The sequence below is a fragment of the Euleptes europaea genome, chromosome 4 (assembly GCF_029931775.1).
Source record: "Euleptes europaea isolate rEulEur1 chromosome 4, rEulEur1.hap1, whole genome shotgun sequence".
In the NCBI taxonomy this organism is placed as follows: Eukaryota; Metazoa; Chordata; class Lepidosauria; order Squamata; family Sphaerodactylidae; genus Euleptes; species Euleptes europaea.
Genome location: NC_079315.1, coordinates 87,922,891 through 87,929,896, shown reverse-complemented (window position 1 = coordinate 87,929,896; position 7,006 = coordinate 87,922,891). Strand labels below are relative to the sequence as shown.

The 7,006-nt window shown below is 41.5% G+C and overlaps 1 protein-coding gene across 1 annotated transcript in view; it reads left to right on the top strand.

The window, feature by feature from the left end:
- Positions 1–4,788: 4,788 nt before the first annotated feature.
- Positions 4,789–7,006, top strand: part of ZNF366 (zinc finger protein 366) — a 29,733-nt gene continuing 27,515 nt past the window's right edge. The window contains exon 1 of the mRNA XM_056848827.1: positions 4,789–4,903. The gene's annotated coding sequence lies outside the window, so the exon portion shown is untranslated. The remainder of the gene's footprint in view (positions 4,904–7,006) is intronic.

Genomic DNA, 7,006 nt, shown 5'->3' with positions numbered 1-7,006 from the left:
CCAAGCACCCTTTGCTTCGTGAATCATGGTTAAAGTGCTTGAAAATGGACTTGCAATTTCAGTCCAAGATGAGCGCTTTCTAAATTATCCTTCCACTTGAAGTTTCAACAGAACTTGCTTCCCAAAAGACATATCAATAAGGTCCAAATGGTGCATAAATACCTATTTAGCTATCTTCCTTTGCGATAGTTCTCAAGCAAACTTTCCTGGTGACATGATTATTGTAAGAGATAGGTATTAATGTGCCAATTGTTGTGCCTTAGAGGACAGATCAAGCGTCCCGCTGTGGAATTTCTGAGGGATTTATAGGTTACTATACCTATTAACATTTCATTGCTTTGGGATAAACCTTTGTGATTATTGTCTGTCCCTAGCATTGCCAACCTCCAGGTGCTACCTGGAGATTTCCTGCTATTACAACTGATTGCCAGCCGACTGAGATCAGTTCACCTGGAGAAAATGGCTACTTCAGCAATTGGACTCTATTGCATTGAAGTCCCTCCCCAAACCTCACCCTCCTTAGGCTCCGCCCCAAAACCTCCTGCCAATTGCGAAGAGGGGCCTGGCAACCCTATCTGTCCCCCCTCTGTCCATTTGAATAAAGGTTTTTTTTACAAACACCAAAGGACCCCTGCTGGAGGAGTGCATTTCTCCCCAATTAGCAGAAGTTATATTTTTTTCTCTTCTGTATCTAGCACATTGACACATTGCACTGTAACTGCTATGTTATATTTAAATGTATTTTATGAATTGTCTACCAGTGTGCTCCTAACAAGACATGGTGTTATTGTTTGGCTTGTTACATTATGATTAGTCTGTGGGTTGCAGCTGGCATTATTCCTCAATACCGGGGCAAGTTGGATTTGACTACAGAATGACGGTGCTTTCATTGGGCCTCTTTCCTTCTTGCCTCCCTACAGGCTTAGAAATGGAAGCTGACCTAGCAGAACCGCTGCCACCTTGAGCTCTCCATACTTCGAGTTACATGATACATGACCCTCTTCTTCCTTTCGTATTCCTCAGCATATTTTCTGCCTCATCTTCCTCTGAGTTTCCTCAGTTGTCTCCTCTGGCAGCCTCAACCTCATTAAATATTGAGAACTTCCCATGGCACTGGTTTCGGAGCCAGGTTCTTCTCGCACCATTCTTGCGCATTTTGACCCTGCCCATAATGCTTCATTGTTAGTGCTTTTATCCCAGTAGGATCAGAATTATTTGTTACATGCTATGGGCATGACTCAGTGTGGGAGTTAAATACTGCCTTTTTGTGAAGATTTTGAACAAGAGATAGTGTATCTATTTAGTGCTAAGCAGCCGGTGAAAAAAAATGACAATTTGTTTAAATAAGCAAATCAGCTACAAGTCAAAGGCCCTTGAAAGCTGGCTCACTACCTGGATAAGGAACTTTGAGGGGCAAAGGCTTCTGCACATGTGTTTTGACCCCCAAGCTAACTACTGAGGTTGTGTGCATCATTCTGTAATATGTAGTAAAGGACAGATGCTACTTTTCATTAGTCATCTTAATCTGTAATAGTAAGAGATCCAGCTACAGAAAAGCCCAGCGGTAAAACTTCCCAAACTAGTCTGAGCTGCTTCCGGTAAACGGAGGTTTTTCCTGTGCTTTAAGGTTCAACAAACTATTCCTCCATTAAACAATGATAGTTTAAGCAAAATATTTATTTCAAATATACCCTCTTTTAACTCATCTGTGGCTTGAGGAAATGCTGCAGACCTAAGAGATATCCCCCCACCCAACTACACAATTATTCTCGCTGATTCCTTCTTTTAACTACTGTCAAGAGCTTGGAATTCAGTTATTCCATGAACACATGACATAGCGTGTCTTTAGAATGGTAGAATGCAGCAACGTTTCTTCTGTAGGGAAAAAAAGGCAAACGCTCATGTTTTCTCGTATACACCTGCAGTCCACTCCTCCTGACTATCTTCAAACACGCTTTCTAATGGAAAAATATATACCTCACCATGTGGTAGAATCCCATTAATCAAGTCTGAATTGACAAAGTTTCTCTCATTCACAGCAGAAATTAAACTATCTTAGCAAAGTGAAGGAAACAATGGGCCAAACTAGACATGACCAGTGTCAAAGCCTGCTTCAGCATAACCTGAGAGGAGGGGTCGCTGCCTGGGCCCAGGACTTCCGCTGAGGGCCACTGCTGCTGACCCTCACCCACACACCTCCCCTGTCTTTGTCATCCTTCAAGACAGCCTTCCTTGTAGCCATCACCTCGGCCCACAGGGTGGGAGGGCTGCGTGCACTCTGCTGTGACCTCCCCAGCCCGTTCTCCAAATTCCATATTGATAAGGTTTTGAAATTTCATGTCTCATAGGACATAGTCTTGCCAGTATTTTTGGCCACAGTATCCTCACCAGCAGGACAATAGTTGTACACGTTAGACGTAAGGAGGGCGCTTTTGTTTCATTTACATCAAGCTGAAAGAAAAAACTGGGAAAAAAACACATCCCTGACTAATAACACTTGGTCATTTGGGCTCCAAGAGCATGCCAGAAACCCAAGGATCACTTGGAGGCTACAACCCCTTGATACTCAGGGAAACTTCAGCAAAGGAAAATCAGCGTGATCTCAACGTCATATAAATGCTTATTTCATTCTAACATTGTCAGACGGATCCCCCTCTTCTGCTTTCCCCTCAAACCTCTTTTCTTTGTGTGTCAAGAATGTCAGCCAGAGGTAGGGGTGCCAGGTATCTGTGGCGGGACACCTGCTGCGGGTGACCCTTAGAGCTGTGGTGGGAAAAAAATAAACCAAAAAATCCCCATTGGGCTGACAGCATGATATCATTTCAAAAGAAAACGTGAATTGAGAAAATGTCATATATTCCACTATTAGCTACCCTCTGGTTTTGTAGATACTAAAGCAAGCAATTTGAAACGTAAGAAAGAGGAAGGTTGAAAAACCAGATTCCCTTGTACCATGTGAAATCTCTGCTGAAAGAGTGATTTGAGAAACATCCTCACTGTTAACATGATGGGGAAAAAAACCCTTCAAAGTGGAATCAGCCTAGATCTGAAGCTGTGGTGATATGTTCCAAGCAATTTCAGATCTCCTTTGCTTTGTATTTTGTGGAATTAGGACATGTAATTGCAATTGGTAACTGCAATTTACACACTGTAAATGTGTCCATTTCTGTGGCTACCAATAATGAAGCAGAGCTAGTACCATGGTAGGGAGAACACAGGGAATTGTGTCCATGACTCCACACACATTTATTTGTTTAAAATGTTTATACACCCACCTTTCTCACAGACAACTGGAACCCAAGGTGGGCAAACTGGAATAAAACAAGTCAGAAAGCCAGATAAATGTAATAAAATATTAAAACAATTGAAAAACCAGCCAGCACAATGCAATAATCTGTACATTGTTGTACCGCCATCAAGCCAGTAAAATGGGAGTAAATGGCCAGCTTTGGAGAGTAAAATCCTGGATGCAGTTTAAATTTTGGTGCATGTCCCCATAGCAGCTTCCGAGGCTCTCAGCACTTCTGAGTGTTGCTGCTGCTGCTGTAGATGGAAAATGGCAGGCAGAAGGCCTGCATAGGGGCCCGGCTACACATTATATACCAATTCATGTAATAAAACCCTAATGGTCACTTCCAGTATGCAAATATACTGTGTGTGGGTAATGTGAATCAAAGCAGCAGACCATGAACCATGTTCCCCGGATACTAAGGGTGCCAGATCTCTGGCCACCAGCGGGGGATGGGAGGATAGGGTTGCTAGATCCAGTTTGGGAAACTCCTGGAGATTTGGGGATGGAATCTGGGGAGGACAGACCTCAGTGGGGTACAATGCCATAGAGTTCACCCTCCAAAGCATCCATTTTCTCCAGGGGAACTGATCTCTGTAGACTGGAGATGCTATAATTCAGAGGGATCCCCAGGTCCCCCCTGGAGGCTGGCATCCCTACCTGATACTCCCCCCAACCAACCTTTTCCCCTGTGGGAGTCCAAGGGTGTGTTTGTGAGGTAAAACAGTGTGTGCTGATTGCAGGGGGTATATGTGTTCTATCTGTACATTTATTCTCCTTAAAAATTGCTATCTGGATGCATCCATAACCTACTTCTGTAAATCATATGGTTTCATATAACCGTAACTCTTATAATTTATCGGTTTAAGTCACAAAAAAACCTCTCTTTTGTTGTGCACATTTTACAAACCTCAAAGCTGTTAGTCAAAGCTCCCTTCCTCAGATACAAATGAAACTATGGAAATCTCATACCCCAAAAATCTTCATTGTCTCTAAGGCGCTACTGGAGTTGAATCTACCTGTTCTACTGTAGACCAACACAGCTTCCCTCTGGAACTAGTTTCATTTGTGTGCGTTTTTCCATCTTTGAATCTGCCTGATTTTCTCCCACTGTCTGTGCTCCTCTGCCAAAGACTGTTAAATGTCTTTAGATTTGAGCTGCTTATTCTGAAAGCAAGACTCTACTTTTGATACATTTTGTTTCGATGGCATTCACCCGTCGAGTAATGATTTGTACCTTACGAAAGCCATCACAGAGATATAATACTTGAGGAATTTCTTTTGGTTTTGTGATATTTATTTTTCCAAACATTTTGTTTGAGAGAAAATGAGATGGCTATCTGTCGTTTCCTTATTTTTCTGCAGGAAAGCTAAGGGTTGTTGACTTCCTCTCCCCTCCCTTCCTTCCTTCTTTCTGAAGGTACAGAACTCATCTGAAGGGGGAAAAAAAAGAGAACGAAGTGATTGTTCCTGTTCTCTTTCTTAAGTTATTTGGAACACTGTCCCTCTTCGTTTTCGTAATTCACTGCAGTTGCTACACAAGAAGCGACAGAGGTTGCCAATTAGGGAGCAGGTATAGACCTTGGTCAACCATCATTCCAGTGTCAGCAGCTGGTAAGTTTATCTTCCAAGCATATTTAATATAACATGTGAAAGTTGAAGAAAATGTCATATATTCCACTATTAGCTACACTCTGGTTTTGTAGATACTAAAGCAAGCAATTTGAGATGTCAGAAAGAGGAAGGTTGATCATATTTGCAAAAGTGACAGGTTAAGAATTCTTGATGTGCATTTATGATTGCCAGAGCCTTTTAATTTGAGAGATTATACCCTATTCCAGAACATCACAGCTGTATAAAACACAATTCATATCTTGAACACAGAGTGCTACAGTTTCATAGATATAATGGAATCGTTGCATAGCACCAAAATATCCCTCGTATCTGAAAGACTGATCTGGCAAATCTAATATAAATAGCTGCTCCAATTGTCTGAAAGTGAAAGTTTCGGCTATAAATTTATTGTGTCAAAACACTGGGAAATTGGAAGAGATTTGCGTAAAGTATACTGAATCCTCCAGTAATTTTGGGGAACCCACAAAGTTATACATGTTCAGGGTCTGGCTTGCCACATTTGGTATGGAAGAAATGTTACTACAGTTCAAGTCTGTGTTCGTTTTTGTGTGTGCCGGGGGATGTGTGCATGCCTTCTGCAAGTATAATATCATTTAGTTCATCTTCTCATGATATCTCAGTTTATTTCTTGGGGACAGGGGCTATCCCTGATTGTGGTCTGAATTCTGTAGGATGAACAGCAGGGGATAGAACAAAATCGCCTTTTGATCCCCACCAATTCTAGGACAGAGGAGAAGGCAGAGGATGTATGTTTTAATTTATGTTCATTTATCTTCATTAGTGAGAGGACACCAAGCCAATGAATCCACCAGTCTGCATCATGAACACTAAAGGGTTTTTAGAACACTTTTAAATATAAGTATATTGCCTTAGTATGCATTTGTCTTCATGCACATACAATATCCTGTAAGCTGATTACATTATTACTAAGTTCTAGCTTTCGTTTTTAAAGGCTTCAGGTCATGAGATACTGTGTGCTCGAAGTCATTAATCGTGCATCATGAAGATCTTGATATCTACAGTTTTCAGCTAGCAAGAGCAAGTACATGGTATTAAGCCATCAAACTTCACTTCCCCACAGAGGAGCAATAATACTTGATATTTTTGAATAGACTGAGTGAAAAAGGCAACATTTCTAGATGACAATATATAAAACACCTGTGCACTGTTCATATGACATTGAAGTCGTACATTCCACAGCTGTAACCTAGGGTGTCAGATTTGCTGTCCAATCTTAAACAAAGTTGCATCCTTCTAAGCCCATTGACTTCAATGGACTTTGAAGGGCGTAACTCTATTTAGGATTGTATCATTGACCACTGAATATTGTAGGTATTGTGTCTTATCCTTATTAAATGTAAATTCTCTGTCCCTGTGCAATCCTAAACAGAGTTTAAACCCTTCTAATCCCATTGAAGTCACCCTTCTAACAGTGTACTCCTAAAAACACTTTTCTGGAAGTAAGCCTCATTGAGTAGATTTGACCGGATGCTGAGTAGACCTGTGTGGGATTGCACTGCTTGCCCCCCTTTTTTCTTAATAGAAGGATATAATTTGCTCCAAGTTAGCCAGACCTTATGATGACATCTTTTGTTCCAGTATTAGATAATGCTCATATAGCTGTACAGCCAAAGGGTGGCTCGTTTACCTGCACTGGTTGCATGCACAATTGATTATCCTTCAAGGCTCTGTCATGTGACACTCTTAGATGTCTGGTTAAAATCTTCTTTTTGCCAGCCTCTTAGGCCCCTCCAGCACCTCACATGTGGCATAGTTAATTAACAGCTCCTCAAAGTGCCGCTCTTTTAAAGCAGGTTCTTGTAACATTGATTTTAATTATGTTTTAGGATTCTTTGAGAGCTTTTCTAACTGGGACAGTATTTTAGAAATATGAAAAACAAATAAAGAACCCATGAGCCATTGCTGTAGCTCAGTGGACATCAGTACTTTTTTGTCAGTGGCTGCTTGCGGTCTTGATGTGGTATGGCCGTGCCTCACGGGCAGTTATATTGTTGGTTTAAGCATTGTTCAATGGCCATGAGGGAGCAGAGTTATTCTGCGCCCTTCACAAAGCATCCCATA